This window comes from Cenococcum geophilum (genome assembly GCF_001692895.1).
Source record: "Cenococcum geophilum 1.58 unplaced genomic scaffold K441scaffold_42, whole genome shotgun sequence".
Classification (NCBI taxonomy): domain Eukaryota; kingdom Fungi; phylum Ascomycota; class Dothideomycetes; order Gloniales; family Gloniaceae; genus Cenococcum; species Cenococcum geophilum.
In genome coordinates this window covers 663482-687093 of record NW_027137600.1, presented here as the reverse complement: position 1 = coordinate 687093, position 23612 = coordinate 663482, and positions in this window count along the sequence as shown.

Sequence of the window (23612 nt, the reverse complement as noted above, 5' to 3'; positions counted from 1 at the left end):
AATATTGTTGTTATTATAATAAGTGAAGAAAATAAGTAGCATAGCTAAAGAAAGAATAAAGATGTTAATAAATCTTTATATAGACCTTAAGGAATTAGTAAAGAAAGTATAAGAAAAAATAAAAAGGTACTATAATGCTAAGAGATCTAAGGGACTAGATCTTAAGGAGGGAGATAAAGATAGCTACTATATAAAAATTTTAAGCGTTAATAATTAAGTAAGAAGTTATACTATATTAGACTAGGACCTTTTAAAATTATATAAAGGATTTTACCGGTTATATTTAAATTAAACCTATTAGCTAAAATAAAGATCTACCCTATATAGTATATTATAATACTAGAGCTAGTATATAGGAATATTAAGCTACTAGTTTATAAGGCAGATATATATAGAGGATAAGAAGAAGACAAATGGTAAGTTTTAAAGATTATTAGTTATAAGGATATTAATAATAAAATATAATATAAGGTTAAGTAAATAGGCTATAATAAGACTACCTAGGAACTACTAAAAAATTTAAAAAAAAACGCTATAAGAAAGGTATAGGAGTATTAGAAGAGATTAAGTTAGGTAGCATTAATAAAGAAGGATTGCTAAAGAATAAGTTACTTAAGGGGGACCTAAGAAGAGTAGTTGCCGAGCTACTTAGATCTGTTTCCTTTTCGGCTAAAAGAGACTCCGTTCTTTTGTTGCTAAGTTCCTATAAACCTTACTTTATAAGTTTTTATTCCTTAAAATAGACCTTTTTATAAACCTTTTTAAGACGGAGTAATTAAGCGGACGCCGTAATATAGGCTTTAAGAGCCTTCTGCTCTATATTATAAGAACATTTTAATTTAGCAAGGGCTTAAGATAACTCGCTATTAAGATAAGTAGTAGCAGATTAAATACGCGACCCTAAGATAAATTAATTAAGAAACTAGACGGCTATTAAGAGTAATAAGTCGCGTATATTTAGTATTAGAGATAAAGTAAATATTACAGGACGAATAAATATTTGCTTTAGTGCACTTTAAGTAAAAGGATAGTTGTTATAAAGAAGGATTCGCTAATATAATATAGACTAACCCCTTTTTTAAATAGTAAGAATATAGAGACGGTATAATCTTACTAAGAGATAATATCGCAGCAATAGTGCGAGCACGACGTTGCGCCTATAAAGAGGAAGGAGCCTTAGGTATAATAAGCAACGATATTAACTAAATTAATTAAACGGATATTATACCTCTAGTAAACGACTTAGAGATATTAAGCGTCTTTAAGGATAAATATAACGGAACCTTGTAGCAAGTACTACAATAGGTCCTGTTAATAGGCTAGGTGTATAGGTATGCAGATAAGTTAACAACGTAATAACAACTGGTGGAGTGGTTGCCCAACAGATTAACTCTAATTATATTCTAAGAATTACTATAAGGAAGGAACTATCTAGGTAGGGACTAAGGGTCCTTAAATACACGACTGTACTCCTATAAAATCCTTCTTATACGTAATATACGTGTGCTTTATCTACTTTATTATAAATCTTATAGATTATACAGATTATATAGATTACCTTACGTAACTTATACTACTATTCCTCGTTATATAGTTTTACCGGCTCTATCTTAGACTGTGCTCTTATTAACCAACTAGCTTCTTCCGACTCCTCTCTAAGTAGTTATAATATCGTACTTAAAGTGTCCATAATACCATCTCCCTCTTCTCTATCTTCGTCCTTAAAGATCCCTAGTATCTCTAAGTTGTTTACTAGAGGTATAATATCTATCTAATTAATTTGGTTAACATTGTTACTTATTATACCTAAAGTAACTTCTTCTTCTTCTATAGCCCGTCGGTCTCGTACTGTCGCTATAATATTATTGTTAGGTAAGATTATACTATCTCTATATTCTCGTTATATAAAAGAGGGGTTAGTTTATGTTATATTAGTAAGTCCTTCCTCCTAGTAACCCTTTTTATGTTTAGAGTATACTAAAGCGAATATTTATTTATTCTATGACGTTCGCTCTATCTCTAACGCTGAGTGTGCGCGTCCTATAACTCTTAGTAGTTGTTAAGTTTCCTAAGTAATTTGTCATAGGGTCTCGTATTTAATTTGCCGCTATAAGGCTCGATAATAAGCTCTTAGTGGCCCTAGCTAAACTTCATTGTTCTTATAACGCTAAGAAAGAGGCTGCTAATGCTTAATAGCGAGCCCTTAAGTCTCGTCTTGCTGCATCTACTTATCTAGTTTATCTTAAGAAAGTTTGTAAAAAGGTCCGTTTTAAGAAGTGGAAACTTATAGAATAAGGTCTGCAGGAACTTGGTAATAAGAGAACCGACTCTCTTTCTATAGTAAAGGGAATAACTCTAAGTAGTTCGGCAGTCGCTCTTCCTAGGTCCCCCTTAGGTAACTCGTTCTTTAGCGATCCTTCCTTATTAATATTACCTAACCTATTTTCTTTTAATACTCCTATACCTTTCCTATAGCGTTCTTTAAATTTTCTAGTAGCTCCTAGGTAGTCTTATTATAGCCTATCCACTTTACCTTATACTATATTTTATTGTTAATGTCCTTATAACTAATAATCCTTAAAACTTACTATTTGTCTTCTTTCTACCCTCTATACGTATCTGCCTCGTAAACTAGTGGCTTAATATTTCTGTGTGTTAGCTCTAGTATTGCAATATACTATATAGGGTAGATCTTTATTTTAGCTAGTAGGTTTAACTTAAATATAACTAATAAAATCCTTTACGTAATTTTAAAAGGTCCTAGTTTAACGTAGTCTAACTTCTTACTTAGTTATTAACTTTTAAAAATTTTGTATAGTAGCTATACTTTATCTCCCTCCTTAAGATCTGGTCCCTTAGATCTCTTAGCGTTGTAGTATTTTTTTATTCTTTACTATACTACCTTAGCTATTTCTATAAGGTCTGCATAAAGATTTATTAAAGTCTTTATTCTTTACTTAGCTGTATTACTTATCTTCTTTACTTAACGTGGCGATAATAATGTTCTTAGCTTATATCTATAATTTGCCTTAAATGGTAAAGTACCCATTCCTTCTTATGGTGTTATATTATATATAAACTGTATAACTAGTAATAGTAATACCCAATTGTTCTATGCGTAATTAATATAGTATCTTAAATACTACTCTAGTATCTAATTTAATCTTTCCGTTTAACCGTCTGTCTGCGGATAATATGCGGTAAAAGTTACTGCTTTAACTCCTTATTCTGCTAAGAATACCTCCTAGAATACTGCTATAAATCTTAGATCTCTATCCAATATAATCTTATTTAGTGCTCTATATCTTATAAATACTTCCTTAATATAGATTTTAGTAATATCTTCCGCTAAGATTTCTTCCGTATAGGCTATAAAGTATCCCCACTTTGTAAGCTTATCTACTATTACTAAGATTATATTATAATCTTATCCTATAATAGGGTCTCTTAATTTTAGCAACTTAATAATAAAGTCCTATAATATAACCTCCTATAGTCTCTTTAGTATTTTAATAGGTTATAGCCCTCCGTATAGCTTATGCCTTATTAGTTTATTCCTTTAGTAATCTAAATACTCTCTAGTAACCTCCCTAGCTATCCTTTAGATTCCGTCAATAATATATTCCTCTTAAAGTCTTAACACTAAGCCCCTAGCTCCGTTATATCCTTAAGTTAATCCCTTATAGAAATTCTCTATAAAGTCCTTTGCTATACTTCTTAGGATATACTTTACTTTTTAATTTTTATATATATTACGGACGCTTTAAGTATAATGTTACGACTACTTAGAGAAGAGACGGAAGAAGCTAGTTGGTTAATTCAGGCACGGTCTAGGATAGAGCTGATAGAACTATATAATGAGGAATGGTAACCAAGGTCATATAATGTGCTACATATTGAACAAAAGGAATGAGAGGAACTTATATACCTTACGTATAAGACGTACATTACGTATAAGAAGGATTTCATAGGAGTATGGTTGTGTATTTAAGGACCCTTAGTCCCTACCTAGATAGTTTCTTCCTTATAGTAATTCTTAGAATATAATTAGAGTTAATCTATTAGGCAACTACTCTACTAGTTATTATTATGTTATTAACTTTTATACTTACATTTCCTATATACCTAGCCTATTAATAAACCTATTATAGTTCTTGCTATAAGGTTCCGTTATATAATTACTACCCGGTTATAGTATTAATATAAAAAGTCGAACAATATGCTACTAAAAGCAGCCACCATAACGCTATTAATGGCAGCAACTACTTCAAGGACAGGAGGTAATACTAGTATGGCGGATACTAACTTACAGCAACCTGTGACGGTCAGATAGCTATAGGAAATAGTTAACTAGCTAATAGCTAATAATATAGTNTTAGAAGAAAGACTTAATNGGATANNAGNAGTAAANATTAAGCTANTATTAATTAAGAGATTTATAGAAGAGAAGTTAAAGCTTAAAGGATTCCTTATATAGATGCACTTTAAGGTCTTATAAAAGGGAGTAAAGTTACCTATACCTGTAGACCGGATAGCCTATACAGGACTATTCTTATTAGGAAAAGTACTTAAGTAGTTTAAACCTTACCTTATGGAGATATAGGTAAATGGAATAATAACTACTAACTAAGACGTGTGATTTATATTCTTAAGTTAGGAAGAATTTATAGAATGACTAACGCAGATATTTAGAGACCTGGAAGAAATAACTACAGTAAAAAGAAAACTTTAGAACCTTATGTAACGAACTTTAGTAATTAAGTATATGATATAGTTCTAGACACTAGTAATATAAGTAGAGTGGAATAATAGGGCGCTTATGGCATAGTACAAACAGGGACTTAAGGCTAAAGTCTAGGACGCGATTATCCTAATAGAAGATGTGAATACCCTAAGGGAACTAATAAATTAGGCAATTAAGATTAATAATTAGATCTACTAAAGGGAATAGGCTAAGAGAGGCTAGGATAGAGTTCTANAGTTATATAAGGCGTAGAGTATATAATAATAAAAGCCAAGTTAGAAACTATAGTATGGCGTAAAGCTAATGGACCTAAGTAGTACTAAAGAAGCCTATAAAAGATAGAGTAAATTATAGAAACCTAGAGGATAAGAAATAAGTAATTAAAGGTCTAAAGAGTAGAGGCCGAATTAGAGATCTTAATAGCAGAAGATATTTAGGCGGACTCTATAATAAGAAAAATGGTTTAAAGAAGGAGTTTATATAAATTATGGAAAACAGGGTTATTATATTAGAGACTGTAAAAGTAGGTAGAGTCACTATATAGTAAAAGGTATGAGACTAGTAGACGATATATACGTATAAAGGGATAATAATGTACTATAAGGAATAAAAGAGTGTTTAATTAGAAGTTTTGCGTTTTATTACAATAACGCATGCTAAATTTATAAGGACGCTAAGTACGGCGTAAGTTATTAGCTATAAAAGCTAGTACCTATAGAATATAGAGGAACTAATGAACCAGTTTATAGATCGGATATTAAGGACGATAAATTTAACCTAGGTAAAATATTCTATAATGATAAGGTAATAAGGGCCGCTTACTAGGAGCGAGTAAACCTTAGAGATATTATACTAGAGGTAGAGGATAATTCTATTATAGAATAAGGAACATTAGTAGGGATTAAAACCCCACTAGATACGATGTCTATCGCTTTATAAGACGTAAGAAAAGTAGGATAGTAAACCACTTCGGCACTTAATAAAGGCAAAAGGCTAAAGGCTTAAGATTCTTATAGCGAGATAAGAGATAACTAAGATTCTTAAAACGAGATAAGGTAAGCTTAAGGACCTATAATGGACGATAACTAATGGAGTAGAGCAGTAGCTTAGTTTAAAGATATATAAATAAGCTCAGGATAGAAGTTCCTATAGGTATAAGATTTTTAAGATAAGATAAGTAAGATCTAAGACTCTTAAGACGAAATAAGGACACTAATTAAGCCTAGTTAAACTAAGGCTAGAGCTAAGCTTAAGTTAGAAGCGAGCTTGGGATTAAAGAACCTAAGGGGTTAGGAATTCGGAGTATAAATTAGGATACCTATAGATAAGAGGCTAGGAGCTTCTTTATAGATTAAAGAATCTACGGTATAAATAGCAATTAGATTGGGAGATAAATATATAAACTTAGAGGATTTACTAGTTAAACAAAGTATTTAGACTAAAGATTAAAAAGCTAATATTAGGATTAAGAAGTAAGATGACTTTAAGGATTAAAGCGCAAGGCGTAAATCAAAAGAAACTATAAAAGAATTTAGATAAAGAATTATCGCGTAGCAAGAATAGAAACTAGATAAAAGATTTAGCATATTAGGACGTATAAAGGACAGAGNACTAGTATAAAGAATTATTAATAGGCCGAGAGTAGGCATACTAAGAGCTAAGTAGCTTACTAAACTGGAACAAGAAGAGGATCTAGGGATTCTAACTAGGTTTGAAGAACGATATACTAAAAGCTATTATAACATAGTAATAAGAAGATACTTCCTTACGGACAGACTGTATATACTCTAGTAGCTATACTAAAAGTAGTATAGGCAATAATGCAATAATAAGTAGGAAGATTTCTATATGTGGTTAGATAAAAAAGTTATCTAAAACCACCTAATTATAGAGAAGGCCATAACGCATATTAAAGGAGCCTTAATTATAACGTTAAAGGATCTAGAGGAATGTTTAGAGGACTAGAGAAGCGAGAGGCGCATCTTAGTACCTGCAAATAAAGTCGCAACGTTTAGATTAGTATAATAAAGGTTTAAACTTAAGGGTAAAGACGAGCTAAGAGTTAACCTAAAGCACCTAGTATACTATACAATATCATAGATTGCATATATGGACGATATATGCGAAATATATAAAAATCCGAAAGAAAAGAATTGGAAATACCCTATAAGGATATACTAGATAACGGACAAGTAATAGTATAGGAATGCTAAATATATATATAGATGGCATCTAATAGAAATCTAAGAGGAAGGAAGTTTAGTATTTTAACTAGGAAGATTTCTTACGGAAGAATGCTTAGATGGATAATAGTAGTAGGAATGCCTAGAGAATACGTGTCTATAGTATATTAAAGATAAAAAGCGAACTAGGCATTGGCTAAAAAATAAGCTAAGTGCACTAGGATTAAGTAGCTAATAGTTGGGAAAAGTAGAGGCCTATAGGACTAGAGGGAGCCAGTGGTAGAGCCTTAGACCCTTAAAGGAATTTAAGGATAACACCTAAATTTATGGATTAATTGGTAAGATTAGTAGTTTAAAGCGCTAATAGATAGTAAAGTAACGCGAAACTATATCTTACTAATAGTAGTTAAGAGAATGGGGCTACCTTATAGACAAAAGGAGTAACCTTACCTATTAGTTATAATTTTAGGAGATCTAATAACCTATAGAGGAGGGATTATTAATCTTGAAATAGGACCTATTTAGATAACTATTAAAGGAAGATAAATTAAGATGTCTTTTAATATCCTACCATTAGGACGGGATGAGGTAGTATTAGGTATGCCTTGGTTATAGGAATATAATCTAAGAATTAATTAGATTATAGGTTAGGTTAATATTAGAGATACTTAACGCTGTAAGATATAATAATAAGCCAAGTTGGTATGGTACTAAGTAGGAGCAACCTATAAAGAAACAGAAAAAGGACTAAGTTATGTACTAAAGAGATACTATAAGTACGGTAAGAAACTATAGTTATTAGAAAGTAAAAAGCTATTAGAATATATAGTATAGGATTATAAAATAGAGTTAGAACTAGAAATAAGTTTAAAGTTCTTTCTAATCTACAAGCTTACTGAAGAAGAGGGTAGAGCGTTAAAAGAGTTTGTCTAGGAAAATCTATAAAAGGGATATATTAGACTATTGCAGTTATTAGTAGGTTATTTAGTACTATTTGTACTAAAGAAGAATAGCAAACTAAGGCTGTGTATTAACTATAAATAGTTAAATAGCATTACTAGGAAGGATAGGTATCCTTTACCCTTAATTAGCGAAATTTAAGACAGGATAGGTAATGTATAAATCTTTATAAAGATAGATCTAAGATAGGCGTACTATTAGATTAGGATTAAGGAAGGTAATAAATAGAAGGTAGCCTTTAGGTTAAAGGAAGGACTATATAAACTATTAGTTATGTAATTCGGGCTTATAAATGTACTAGCAACGTTCTAAAAGCGTATTAACAATATATTAGGAGAATACTTAGATGAATTTGTTATGGTATATCTTAACGATATTATTATCTACTTAATAACTAAGGAAGAATATAGGGAACACATTAAATGGGTTTTAAAGAGACTATAAGAAGAATAGATGCTAGTAGTAATTAAGAAATGCGAGTTCTTTACTAGGAAGACCGATTTTATTGGATTTATTATTAAACTAGGCCAACTTAGTATAGATCTAAAAAAGATTGAGGCTATAGTGAATTAGTAAGAACTAGAGAACGTTATACAGTTAAGATTATTTCTAGGGTTTTGCAATTACTGCAGAAGGTTTATAGCGTAATGGTTAAAGGATATTAAGCTATTTACGCGGTTAATAAAGAAAGAAGAACTATAGGTATGGGGGGAAGAGCAAAGAGAACTCTTTAAGAAAGTTAAAGAGTTATTTACCTAGGAGCTAGTTCTTAAGATCTATTAACTAGGACTAGAGACGGTTGTAGAAATAGATGTATTAGACTATATACTAGGGGCGTACTTTATATAAAGGCATTAAGATAGATGGCACCCAGTGGCATACTACAGTCGGAAGATAACACTACTAGAGTTAAACTATAATATCTACAACAAGGAATTATTAGGTATAGTTACAGTATTAAAGAAATAGAGAGTATTCTTATAAGGCATAGAGAAACTATTTATAGTTAAAATAGATTATAAGAACCTAATAGGATTCCTAATAATAAAGGAACTTAACTAAAGATAGGTTAGATAGGTAGAGATACTTACGGAATACTATTTTAAGATTTAGCATATTAAAGGTATAGATAATATACGGGCAGATGCTCTAAGCCGTAAAGCTAAACTATAAAATAAGGAAAAGCTATTAGGGGCTTTATTGCGAAAAGATATAGACGGATTAATTAGGTATAATTATCCGAAAATCGCAGCAACTTAAGAAGATAACGAACTAGAGAAAGTCTATAAGATACTAGAAAGCTTTTAGGTACAAAGAATTCTAAAAGTATAGCTAAAAGATCTATAGACGGATATATATGAAAATTAAGAAGTAAAGTATATCCTAAAAAGCATAGTAGAGTAATTTATAGAGGACTTTTATAAGGGACTAACCCAAGGACACAATGGAGCTACGGGCTTAGTGTTAAGACTCTAGGAGGAGTACGTTATTAATAGAATCTAGAAAATAGCTAAAAGGGTTATAAAGGAATATCTAGATTGCTAAAGGAATAAACTAATAAGGCATAAGCTATACGGAGGGCTATAACCTGTTAAAATACTAGAGAAACCATAGGAGGTTATATTATAGGACTTTATTATTAAGTTACTAAAATTAAAAGACCCTATTACCGGACAAGATTATAACGCAATTTTAGTAATAGTAGACAAGCTTACAAAGTAGGGATACTTTATAGCATATACAGAAGAAATCTCAGTAGAAGATGTCGCTAGAATCTACGTTAAAGAAGTATTTATAAGATATAGAGTACTAAGTAAAATTATATTAGATAGAGATCTAAGATTTATAGCAGTATTTTAGGAAGTGTTCTTAGCGGAGTAAGGAGTTTAAGCAGTAACTTTTACCGTATATTATTTATAGATAAACGGTTAAACGGAAAGGTTAAATTAAACGCTAGAGTAGTACCTAAGATATTATATTAATTATGTATAAAATAATTAGGTATCGCTATTACTAGTTATATAATTCGCATATAATATAACACCTTAAGAAGAAATAGGTACATTACTATTTAAGGCAAATTATGGATACGAGCTAAGGATATCGTTGTTACCACGGTAAGTAAAGAAAATAAGTAGTACAGCTAAAGAGAGAATAAAGATATTAATGAATCTTTAAATAGACCTTATAGAATTAGTAAAGAAAGTATAAGAGAGAATAAAAAAGTACTATAATGCTAAGAGATCTAAGGGACTAGATCTTAAGGAGGGAGATAAAGTATAGCTACTATATAAAAATTTTAAGAGTTAACAACTAAGCAAGAAATTAGACTACGTTAGACTAGGACCTTTTAAAATTATATAGAGGATTTCACCAGTTACGTTTAAGTTAAACCTACTAGCTAAAATAAAGATCTACCCTATATAGTATATCGCAATGCTAGAGCTAGTATATAGGAATGTTAAGCCACTAGTTTATAAAGTAGACACGTATAAAGGACAAGAAGAAGATAAATAGCAAGTATTAAAGATTGTTAATTATGAGGATATTAATAATAAAACATAGTATAAGGTTAAGTGGATAGGCTATACTAAGACTACCTAGGAGCCACTAGAGAATTTAAAGAACGCTATAGGAAAGGTATAGGAGTATCGGAAGAGATTAGGTTAGGCAGCATTAATAAAAAAGGATCGCTAAAGAATAAGTTACCTAAGGGGGACCTAAGAAGAGTAGTTGCTAAACTACTTGGATCTGTTTCCTTCTCTATTAGAAAAAAGTCCGTTTTTTTATTACCTAGTTCCTATAAACCTTATTCTATAAGTTTTTACTCCTTAAAATAAACCTTCTTATAAACCTTCTTAAGACGAAGCAGATAAGTAGATGCCGCAATTTAAGTATCTAAAGCCTTCTATTCCGCGTTATGGGAACGTTCTAACTTAGCAAGAGCTTATAATAGTTTACTATCTAGCTATACGGCAGCAGATTAAATATAAGACCTTAAAATAAATTAATTAGGGAACTAGACAACTATTAAGAGTAATAGGTCGCGTATATTTAGTATTAGAAGTAGAGCAAATGTTATAGGATAAACGAATATTTGCTTTAGTATACTTTAAGCAAGAGAACGGTTATCGCGAAGATAGGTTCGCTAACGTAATATAGACTAACCCTTCTTTTAAACAACAAGAATATAGAAACGGTATAATCTTACTAAGAGATAATATTGCAGTAATAGTGCGAGCACAACGTTGGGTGTATAAAGAAGAAATTGCTTTAGGTATAATAAGTAATAATATTAACTAAATTAATTAGACAGATATTACACCTCTAGTAAATAACTTAAAGATATTTTAAATCTTTAAGGACGAAGATAAAGAGGAGGGAGATAGTATTACGGACGCTTTAAGTATAATATTATAACTACTTAGAGAAGAGACAGAAGAAGCTAGTTAGTTAATTTAGGTATAGTCTAGGATAGAGCCGATAGAACTATATAATGAGGAATGGTAACTAAGGTTATATAATATGCTATATATTAAACGAGAGGAACGAGAGGAACTTATGTACCTTATATATAAGACGTATATTATATATAAGAAGGATTTTATAGGAGTACGGTTGTGTATTTAAGGACCCTTAGTCCCTACCTAGATAGTTCCTTCCTTATAGTGATTCTTAGAATATAATTAGAGTTAATCTATTAGGCAACCACTCCACCAGTTGTTATTACGTTGTTGACTTTTGTACTTGCATTTCCTACACACCTAGCCTATTGACGAACCTATTGTAGTTCTTGCTATAAGGTTCCGTTATAATATATATCTATCTATAGATCTTCTAGTTATGCTTTTAGAATTCTTTATACCTAAAAGCTTTCTAGTGTCTTATAGACTCTTTCTAACCTATTTTCTTAAGTTACTATAATTTTTGGATAATTATACCTAATTAGTCCATCTATATCTTTTCGCAGTAAAGCCCCTAATGGCTTTTCGTTATTTTATAGTTTAGCTTTTCGGCTTAATACGTCAGCTTGCGTATTATTTGTGTCCTTAGTATACTAAATCTTAAAATAGTATTCTATAAGTATCTCTACCTATCTAACCTATCTTTAGTTAAGTTCCTTTATTATTAGGAATCCTATTAGGTTTTTATAATCCGTCTTAACTATAAATGGTTTCTTTATGCCTTATAAGAATGCTCTCTATTTCTTTAATACTATAACTATACCTAATAACTCTTTGTTATAGATGTCATAGTTTAACTCCGGTAGTGTTATCTTCCGACTATAATATACTACTAGGTGCTATCCGTCTGGATGCTTTTATATAAAGTATGCTCCTAGTATAAAGTCTAATATATCTGTTTCTATAACCGTCTCTAGTCCTAGTTAATAGATCTTAAGAACTAGCTCCTAGGTAAACAACCTTTTAACTTCCTTAAATAGTTCTTATTATTCCTTTCCCTATACCTATAGTTCTTCTTTTTTTATTAATCGCGTAAATAGCTTAATGTTTTTTAACTATTGCGCTATAAACCTTCTACAGTAATTGCAAAACCCTAGAAATGATCTTAACTGCGTAACGTTCTCTAGTTCTTGCCAATTTACTATAGCCTTAATCTTTTTTAGATCTATACTAAGTTGGCCTAGTTTAATAATAAATCCTATAAAATTGGTCTTCCTAGTAAAGAACTCGCATTTCTTAATTGCTACTAGTATTTATTCTTCTTATAGTCTCCTTAAAACCCATTTAACGTGTTCTCTATATTCTTTCTTAGTTATTAAGTAGATAATAATATTATTAAGATATACCATAATAAATTTATTTAAGTGTTCTCCTAATATATTATTAATACGCTTCTAGAACGTTGCTAGTGCGTTTATAAGCCCAAATTATATAACTAATAGTTTGTATAGTTCTTCCTTTGACCTAAAGGCTGCTTTCTATTTATTGCCTTCCTTAATTCTAATCTAATAGTACGCCCATCTTAGATCTATCTTTATAAAGATTTGCGCATTGCCTATTATATCTTAGATTTCACTAATTAAGGGTAAAGGATACCTATCCTTTCTAGTAATACTGTTTAACTGTCTATAGTTAATACACAGCCTTAGTTTACCATTTTTCTTTAGTACAAACAGTACTGGATAACCCGCTAATGACTGCGATAATCTAATATATCCCTTTTATAAGTTTTCCTGGATAAACTCTTTTAGTACTTTACCTTCCTCTTTAGTAAGCTTATAGATTGGAAAGAACCTTAGACTTATTCCTGGTTCTAATTCTATTTTATAATCCCACACTACGTACTCTAACAGCTTCTCACTCTCTGGTAACCATAGTTTTTTGCCGTACTTATAGTATCTCTTTGGTATATAGCTTAATCCCTTTTTTATTTCTTTATAGGTCGCTCCTACTTAATACTATACCAACTTAGCTTATTGTTATATCTTGCGGCGTTAAGTATCTCTAATATTAACCTAACCTGTAACCTAATTAATCTTTAGATTGTATTCCTATAACTAAGGCATTCCTAATACTGCCTTATTATTCCCTAATGGTAATATATTAAAAGATATCTTAATTTATTTCCCTTTAATAGTTAGTTAAATAGGTCCTATTTTAAGATTAATAATGCCTCCTCTATAGGCTATTAGATCTCCTAAAATTGTTACTAATAGGTAAGGACACTCCTTTTTCCTATGTAGTAATCCCATTTTTTTAACTGCTGCTAGCGAGATATAGTTCCTTATTACTCTATTATCTATTAATGCCTTAAACTGTTAATCTTGCTATTTTACTTATAAATTTAGGTATTATCCTTAAATTCCTTTAAGGGTTTAAGGTTCTACTACTGGTTTCCTCTAGTCCCGTAGGCCTCCCCTTTTCCTAACTATTAGCTACTTAATCCTATTTATACTTAGTCCAACTTAGGCTAATACTTAGTTCGCTTTTTATCTTTAATATACTATAGATATATATTCTCTAGATATTCCTACCACTATTATCTATCTAGGCATTCTTCCGTAAGGAATCTTCTTAGTTAAAGTATTAAGTCCCCTTATTCTTAAACTTCTACTAGGTGCTAACTATGTATATACTTAGCGTTTTAATATTTCGCCTTGTCCGTTATCCAATATATCCTTATTAGATACTTCCGGTTTTTATCTTTAGGTGCTTTATATATATTATACGTATTATCTATATATGCTATCTATAATAGTATATAATATGCTTAGTGTCTTAGGTTAACTCTTAGCTTATCTTTATTTTTAAGTTTAAACCTTTCTTATGTTAATCTGAGCGTTATAACTTTATTTATAGGTACTAAAATTTGTTTTTTACTTCTTTAGTCCTTTAATTACTCCTCTAGATCTCTTAACGTTATAATTAAGGCTCCTTTAATATAAGTTATAGCCTTCTCTATAATCGGGTGGTTTTAGATAACTTTCTTATCTAACTACATATAGAAATCTTCCCACTTATTATTATGTTGTTGTTTATATCACTTTTAGTATAACCCTTTAAGTATATACGGCTTGTCCGTAAAAAAATATCTCTTTATTACTATATTATGGTAGCCTTTTATATGCCATTCTTTAAATCTAGTTAGAATCCCTAGATCCTCTTCTTCTTCCAGTTTAGTAAGCCACTTAGCTCTTAATGTGCCCGCTCTAAGCCTATTAGTAATTCTTTATACTAGCGCTCTGTCCCTTATATAACCTAGTATACTAGATCTCTTATCTAGTTTCTGCTCTTGCTATGAGGTAATTCTTGCCCTAAATTCCTCTATGGTTTCTTTCCTTTCGCGTCTTATAAGTGGATCCTTAAAGTCTTCGTACTTCTTAATTATAATATTAACTTTTTAATCTTTACGCTGAACACTGTGTTTTACTAGTAAGTCTTCTAGGTCTATATACTTGTCTCCCAGTTTAATTACTATTTGTATTGCAGATTCTCTAATCTATAAAGAAGCTCCTTACCTTTTATCTACAGATACCTTTATTTATTCTCCAAATCTTTAGTTTCTTAGACTCTTTAGTCCTAAGCTTACTTCTAGCTTAAGCTTAGTTTCCACCTTAGTTTAACTAGGCGTCTATAGTGTTCTCATCTTATCTTAAGAGTCTTAAATCTTACTTATCTCGTCTTAAGAATCTTATGCCGTAGGAAACTCTTATCCCAAGCTCATTCGTATATCTTTAAACTGAGCTACTGCTCTACTCTATCGGTTTTTGTCTATTATAGGTCCTTAAGCTATCCTTATCCTATTTTTGGAATCTTAGATCTCTCTTATCTTATCTTAAGAATCTTAAGCCTTTGGCCTTTTGCCTTTATTAAGTAGTAAGCTAGCACTAGCAGTCGTCTGCTTACTTAATCTTCTTTAGATATTACTCCTTCCGTCTTATAAAGCAATAGATGCCGTATCCAATAGTGTTATAATGCCCGTTACTAAACCTTGCTTTATAGCGGTCTCAGTCTCTACTTTTATTGCGTTATTAAGGTTTAGATACCCCTAGTTAGTTCCTTTACTAGCCTTATCGCTATTAATTAATAAGTACTCCAACTCTATTATTATTATTACTAATTTTTATCTATATGTTACTGTAATATCTTAATCCAGCTTATAGAGTTAATCTTGCTCTTTATCTAATTCTGTGGTTCCTTTAAGTTCTTTTAACTCTAGCTCTTATAGCTAATAGCTTACGCCATACTTAGCGTTTTTATAAATTTGGTATATATTATTATAATAAAATGTAAAACCTTTAATTAAACACTCTTTTGTTCCTTGTAGTATACTATTATCCCTCTATATATATATATCTTCTACTAGTCTAGTTCCCTTTATTATATAGTAACTCTAACTATCTTTATAATCCCTTGCGAAATAACCCTATTTCCCGTAATTTATATAAGCTCCATCTTTAAACTATTAACTCTATTGTGGAGTCCGCCTAAACGTCTTTTACTAATAAGATCCCTAGTTTAGCCTATGCTCCTTAGTCCTATAATTACTAGATCCTTAACCTTTAGGTTTTTATAGTTTCTTACTCTATCTTTTATAGGTTTCTTTGGTACCGCTTAGGTCTATTAGCTCTGCGCTATACCATAGTTTCTAACTTAGCTTTGGTTGTTACGTACTCTACGCCTTATATAACTATAGAACTCTATCCTAACCTCTCTTAGCCTGTTCCCTTTAGTAGATCCTATTATTAATCTTTATCGCTTAATCTATTAATTCCCTTTAGGTGTCCGCATCTTCTATTAAAATAATTACGTCCTAGACTTTAGCCTTAAGTCCCTATTTATACTGTGCTATAAGCGCCTTATTATTCCACTTAACTTATATAGCTAGCGTTTGGAACTATGTTGTGTACTTAATTACTAAAGTTCGCTGCGTAATATCTTAGAGTTTTCTTTCTGCCGTAGTTGTCGCTTCCAGGTCTCTAAATATTTGTATAAGTTACTCCGCAAATTCTTCCTAACTTAAGAACATAAACCACACCTCTTAATTAGTAGTCGTTATTCCATTTACCTGTATTTTTATAAGGTAAGGCTTAAACCACTTAAGCGCCTTCCCTAACAGGAATAGTTCTGTATAGGCTATTTAGTCTATAGGTGTTGGTAGCTTTACCCCTTCCTGCGTAACTTTAAAGTATATTTACATAAGAAATCCCTTAAGCTTTAATCTTTCTCCTAAGAATCTCTTAATTAATAGTAGCTTAATCTTCGCCGCTCTAATCCTATTAACTCTTTCTTCTAATACTACATTGTTTATTATTAACTAGTTAACTATCTCTTGTAGTTGTCTAACCGTCATAGGTTGCTATAAGTTAGTATCTGCTATACTGGTATCACCTAACCTTAAAGTAGTTGCTGCCGTTAATGGCGTCGTGGTGGCTACTTTTGGTGGCATATTGTTCGACTTATTAAACCGTAACTAGGTAGTAATTATGTAATGGAACCTTATAGCAAGTACTACAATAGGTCCTATTAATAGGCTAGGTGTGTAGGTATGCAGATAAGTTAACAACGTAATAATAACTAGTGGAGTAGTTGTCTAACAGATTAACTCTAATTGTATTCTGAGAATTACTATAAGGAAGGAACTATCTAGGTAGGGACTAAGGGTCCTTAAATACACGACTATACTCCTATGAAATCCTTCTTGTACGTAATATATGTATACTCTATCTACTTTATTATAGATTCTATAGATTACACAGATTATATAGATCACCTTATATGACTTGTACTACCATTTCTCGTTATATGGTTCTACCGGCTCCATCCTAGACCGTGCTCTTATTAACTAACTAGCTTCTTCTAACTCCTCTCCAAGTAGTTATAATATTGTACTTAAAGTGTCCGTAACAATAAAGATAAAGAGGAGGAAGATGGTGTTACGGACGCTTTAAGTATAATATTATAACTATTTAGAGAAGAGTTAAAAGAAGCTAGTTAGTTAATTTAGGTATAGTCCAGAATAGAGCCGATAGAGCTATATAATAAGGAATAGTAGCTAAGGTTATATAACGTTATACGCAGTATACGCAGTATATAAAGGGAATGTATATATAACACGTATAACACGTACCTTACGTATAAAGAGGATTTCTTAGGAGTACGGTTGTGTATTTAAAGGACTACAGTTCCTACCTAGATAGTTCTTTCCTTTGTAGTGAATCTTAGAATATAATTGGAGTTAATCTATTAGGCAACCACTCCACCAGTTATTATTACGTTATTAACTTCTTATTTACCTACACACCTAGCCTATTAATAAGTCCACCGTAGTTCCTACTATAAGGCTTTATTATACCTAGCGGTTATATTTCTCTCTATATATTTTATCTTATTAGAAACCTAGTTATTAAAAGAACTTATAAGTGTTTCTTCCGCTAGCTTAGGTTTAAAAAGTGAACTATTATTAACTAGTAACGGCATCTCTAATATATTATAAAACTTACTGCCGCTTTCCTCTACTTCCTCTACCGCGTTAAAAACAATTAACTTATTAATATTATTCTAAGGTTTGCATAGAAAGTAATAATATTTATATTTAGAAAGAAGCTCTATTATATACTCTATAGCAATTAATAAATAAATCCTAAACTATATAGAGCTAAGAATTTAGTAAGAGAAGACGGCGTGGAAAAATCGCTCTTAAGACTTATAAGCAGTTAGGGCCGTTAGAAGTTAAAGCCCTAGAAACTAAAGTAAGTATAGCTTTAGGTATACGCTAGCCGCTATAAAGCTACTAAACTGCCTAGTCTTGTTTTCTTTAATACTCTATTCTTATATATCTAATACCTCCCCTACTAGAATACAAGCTAAAGCTTAAATATTCTATGCTTAATGCTACCCACTAGCGCTAAGTTCTTTAATCTTCGCTCCCCCTAATCTCCTATAAATGTCCTATATCTTTAAGACGCAATTTGTAAGGGTACTTTTGGTCCCTTACTCGGCTACATCCCGGGAGCTCTTAGGGGCTGCCAAGGCTAGCCTTTGGCTAGGCCTTGGCTACCCCTTATAAGCTCCTCGGGCTTGCAGCCTCCTTCCTCCCCTATCGGTTCGTCTCTTTTAGTACGAGGCTATTGCCTACCCTCATTACCATATCGTCCTCTTCCATCGACTCCCTATGTGACTCATGCTCGGCTTGCCTGCTCCCTACCGTACACCCTGGCAATACTGCCTCACATTTGAACCGATCCTATACCCTTGCGGGTGGTAGCCTGCAGCAAGCCGAGGGCTTCGCCCTTGAGCATTTCACGATCCTCCATTTTTACCTAGGACGACCGCGTACGCTGCAGAGCAGCTATACTAGCAAGACGCCTGGCAGATTGCATCCGTATAACGGTGTTGGAATACGGATCAGGTCCTTTACCTTACCTAGGACGATCGCGTATGCTGCAGAGCAGCTATACTAGCAGAGTCTGGCAGATCGCATCCGCCTTACAGTTAGTAGATACGGATCAGGAGACAAGGAAGACGGTAGCTATCTGGCTAAAGGTCAGGGCTATCTAGATCGTACGCGATTATCTCCAAACGCGATTAGTATACCCGCATACGATCAACAGTGCAGCGGTGCAGCTCTGCCCCGACGGCGACCTGAAGGTAATTTGATTGCTATCCGAAGGCTTTCTGGCAGGAGTTAAGGGGGATCGTGCGCGATTAAGCTTGCAATACTCTATAGGCTAACCACGGTTCACTTGCGCAGGGCAGTGCCACTAATAGAGCTTGGAAGGTTAAACGTCCTCAAAGAGATACAGCTACCCTAGAGGCTATCCGATTGCTATTCAATGGCTATCTAAAGAACTAACGGCTAGTTTTCAAAGCTATAGCTACTACCATGCGTGTCTAGATCAAATGCAACCTCAAGAGCTACGGCTCACCTTAGGGCTACGGCCTAACCCGGAGACTCTCCGGCTGTCAGCCAAAGGGCTGCCGAGACTTAATTGTACGCGATTGTCTCTTCTAAAGTTATAAGCTCAGCTTATGAGATCCTATTGCGGTTAAATGCCATCCTTAAGTTATAGCTACAGCTTTAAGAGCTACGGCTCGCTAAAGAGCTACGGCTCTGAGATTTAGGAGATCTCGTAAGCTGCGGCTTACCTCAAGAGCTACGGCTCGTCTTAGAGCTACGGCTTATCGAGATCGTAGGTGGTCTCGCAAGCTACTGCTTGCTTTAGGAGCTACGGCTCAAAGATCGTACGCGATCATCTCTCTGCAAGGCTTTGGTCGCTCCAAGAGCTCTAGCCTGCATTAAGAGCTATAGCTTGCCCAAAAGATATGGCAGCAGCTTAAAGATCCTACGCGATCTCTTAGCAAAGCTTTAGTCGCTCTAAGAGCTCCAGCTTGCATCAAGAGCTACGGCTTAAAGATCGTACGTGATTATCTTCCTGTAAGGCTTTGGTTGCTCCAAGAGCTCTAGCTTGTATCAAGAGCTATAGCTTGCCTAAGAGAATGGCAGCAGCTTAAAGATCCTACGCGATTATTTCTGCAGAGCTTTAGTTGCTCTAAGAGCTCCAGCTTGCTTCAAAAGCTCACAAGACCCGACATCTCTCCAAACCCCTTCCAGGACGAGCCCTCTATAATCTCCCGCTACCGCAAGGTAATGGAGGGGGTTGACCGCAAGAAGGGGGGGGGATGTAAGGGATATTCTTGCGATCAAGCCGGCTCCAAGTGGAGACTATCTGGCTGTCAGCCATAGAGCTGCCGAGACTTAATCGCAGGCGATTGTCTCTTCAAGACTGATCGTATACGATCAAGTCTTACCCCACCAGCAGACGCTCTTTTCCTACCTAAAATAGGCCCTTTTTCCCACTGGGTTTTGGCCATAGGTTAAGGTTTTTATTGAGGCTGCTTGGCTGGTCCTTTTCCCCCATTTCTTTATTCCCCTGTATAAGCAAGGCTTCTGCACTGCTTACCTTTCTGTACATAGAATTAATCTATTGGGATACGGGCTGGGGGCCAGCCCTAACCAAGGGGGGGGCAATGTAAGGGTACTTTTGGTCCCTTACTCGGCTACATCCCGGGAGCTCTTAGGGGCTGCCAAGGCTAGCCTTTGGCTAGGCCTTGGCTACCCCTTATAAGCTCCTCGGGCTTGCAGCCTCCTTCCTCCCCTATCGGTTCGTCTCTTTTAGTACGAGGCTATTGCCTACCCTCATTACCATATCGTCCTCTTCCATCGACTCCCTATGTGACTCATGCTCGGCTTGCCTGCTCCCTACCGTACACCCTGGCAATACTGCCTCACATTTGAACCGATCCTATACCCTTGCGGGTGGTAGCCTGCAGCAAGCCGAGGGCTTCGCCCTTGAGCATTTCACGATCCTCCATTTTTACCTAGGACGACCGCGTACGCTGCAGAGCAGCTATACTAGCAAGACGCCTGGCAGATTGCATCCGTATAACGGTGTTGGAATACGGATCAGGTCCTTTACCTTACCTAGGACGATCGCGTATGCTGCAGAGCAGCTATACTAGCAGAGTCTGGCAGATCGCATCCGCCTTACAGTTAGTAGATACGGATCAGGAGACAAGGAAGACGGTAGCTATCTGGCTAAAGGTCAGGGCTATCTAGATCGTACGCGATTATCTCCAAACGCGATTAGTATACCCGCATACGATCAACAGTGCAGCGGTGCAGCTCTGCCCCGACGGCGACCTGAAGGTAATTTGATTGCTATCCGAAGGCTTTCTGGCAGGAGTTAAGGGGGATCGTGCGCGATTAAGCTTGCAATACTCTATAGGCTAACCACGGTTCACTTGCGCAGGGCAGTGCCACTAATAGAGCTTGGAAGGTTAAACGTCCTCAAAGAGATACAGCTACCCTAGAGGCTATCCGATTGCTATTCAATGGCTATCTAAAGAACTAACGGCTAGTTTTCAAAGCTATAGCTACTACCATGCGTGTCTAGATCAAATGCAACCTCAAGAGCTACGGCTCACCTTAGGGCTACGGCCTAACCCGGAGACTCTCCGGCTGTCAGCCAAAGGGCTGCCGAGACTTAATTGTACGCGATTGTCTCTTCTAAAGTTATAAGCTCAGCTTATGAGATCCTATTGCGGTTAAATGCCATCCTTAAGTTATAGCTACAGCTTTAAGAGCTACGGCTCGCTAAAGAGCTACGGCTCTGAGATTTAGGAGATCTCGTAAGCTGCGGCTTACCTCAAGAGCTACGGCTCGTCTTAGAGCTACGGCTTATCGAGATCGTAGGTGGTCTCGCAAGCTACTGCTTGCTTTAGGAGCTACGGCTCAAAGATCGTACGCGATCATCTCTCTGCAAGGCTTTGGTCGCTCCAAGAGCTCTAGCCTGCATTAAGAGCTATAGCTTGCCCAAAAGATATGGCAGCAGCTTAAAGATCCTACGCGATCTCTTAGCAAAGCTTTAGTCGCTCTAAGAGCTCCAGCTTGCATCAAGAGCTACGGCTTAAAGATCGTACGTGATTATCTTCCTGTAAGGCTTTGGTTGCTCCAAGAGCTCTAGCTTGTATCAAGAGCTATAGCTTGCCTAAGAGAATGGCAGCAGCTTAAAGATCCTACGCGATTATTTCTGCAGAGCTTTAGTTGCTCTAAGAGCTCCAGCTTGCTTCAAAAGCTCACAAGACCCGACATCTCTCCAAACCCCTTCCAGGACGAGCCCTCTATAATCTCCCGCTACCGCAAGGTAATGGAGGGGGTTGACCGCAAGAAGGGGGGGGGATGTAAGGGATATTCTTGCGATCAAGCCGGCTCTAAGTGGAGACTATCTGGCTGTCAGCCATAGAGCTGTCGAGACTTAATCGCAGGCGATTGTCTCTTCAAGACTAATATGATCAAGTCTTACCCCACCAGTAGACGCTCTTTTCCTACCTAAAATAGGCCCTTTTTCCCACTGGGTTTTGGCCATAGGTTAAGGTTTTTATTGAGGCTGCTTGGCTGGTCCTTTTCCCCCATTTCTTTATTCCCCTGTATAAGCAAGGCTTCTGCACTGCTTACCTTTCTGTACATAGAATTAATCTATTGGGATACGGGCTGGGGGCCAGCCCTAACCAAGGGGGGGGCAATGTAAGGGTACTTTTGGTCCCTTACTCGGCTACATCCCGGGAGCTCTCAGGGGCTGCCAAGGCTAGCCTTCGGCTAGGCCTTGGCCACCCCTTATAAGCTCCTCGGGCTTGCAGCCTCCTTCCTCCCCCATTGGTTCGTCTCTCTCAGTACGAGGCTATTGCCTACCCTTATTACCATATCGTCCTCTTCCATCGACTCCCTATGTGACTTATGCTCGGCTTGCCTGCTCCCTACCGTACACCCTGGCAATACTGCCTCACACAATTACTATACCTTTTTTTTTTTTAATAAAAAGCCGCTTATATATAGGCGTATCTTTATAAGTCTATAAATAAATAGATTTAAAAAAGAGCCAGAGGTCTTAGGAGTAGAATCTTTAGTATTTAATCTTTATACCTTACTCCTATTTTTAGACTCTTATAATTATCTAGCCATAAGATAATTATTAATAATTAACACTATTATGCTGCCAGCCGCACTAAAGAGTGCTAATTATACTCTTATAATATATTAAGATTGGCGCATAACCCCTATAAGCTAAAAGACGACTAAAATATAGTATATACCAAAAACGGAACTACTTTACTAAGGCTGCGCCCCATAGGAGCCTAATAGGACAGCTATATTAGTTCTATAATTGGGTAATAAAGGAAGGTTTATCGGATTAATATAGTATATACGGCTGAGTTATGTAAATAGTTATAATACAATAGTGTGGTGTTTACAGCTTGTTATCTTAGTTAACTTATGCCCTTAGTAAGGAATTTTTAGGTACGCCCGGTTCTATCTTCCATCTTAAAGTTATATAGATTTAACATAGTTAACCGCAGCGGGATCTTTAGAAGAAGGTAACTCCTACTAAGCTTCTAGTAGATAGATATTAGTAAGTAGAAGGATAGAATTAAATTAAAATAGGACAGGGATAGGCGTTAAGGTTTTCTTTTCTTTTTAGTCTTTTCTACTATTCCCTTTTACTACCTAATAGTTGTAGTAATCTAGTACTTTACTAGAGAGTTGTAAACCCCTAGCCTAGAGGTTTATAAACTAATAGGATATAATATTAAGCTGCCTAGAAAGGATTTATGTATATAGAACTATAGCGCTATAGCCTAGAGGCTGCATGCGCAGTATTGTATGTAGTATAATACAATGGATATAAAAATTAAAAATTAAAA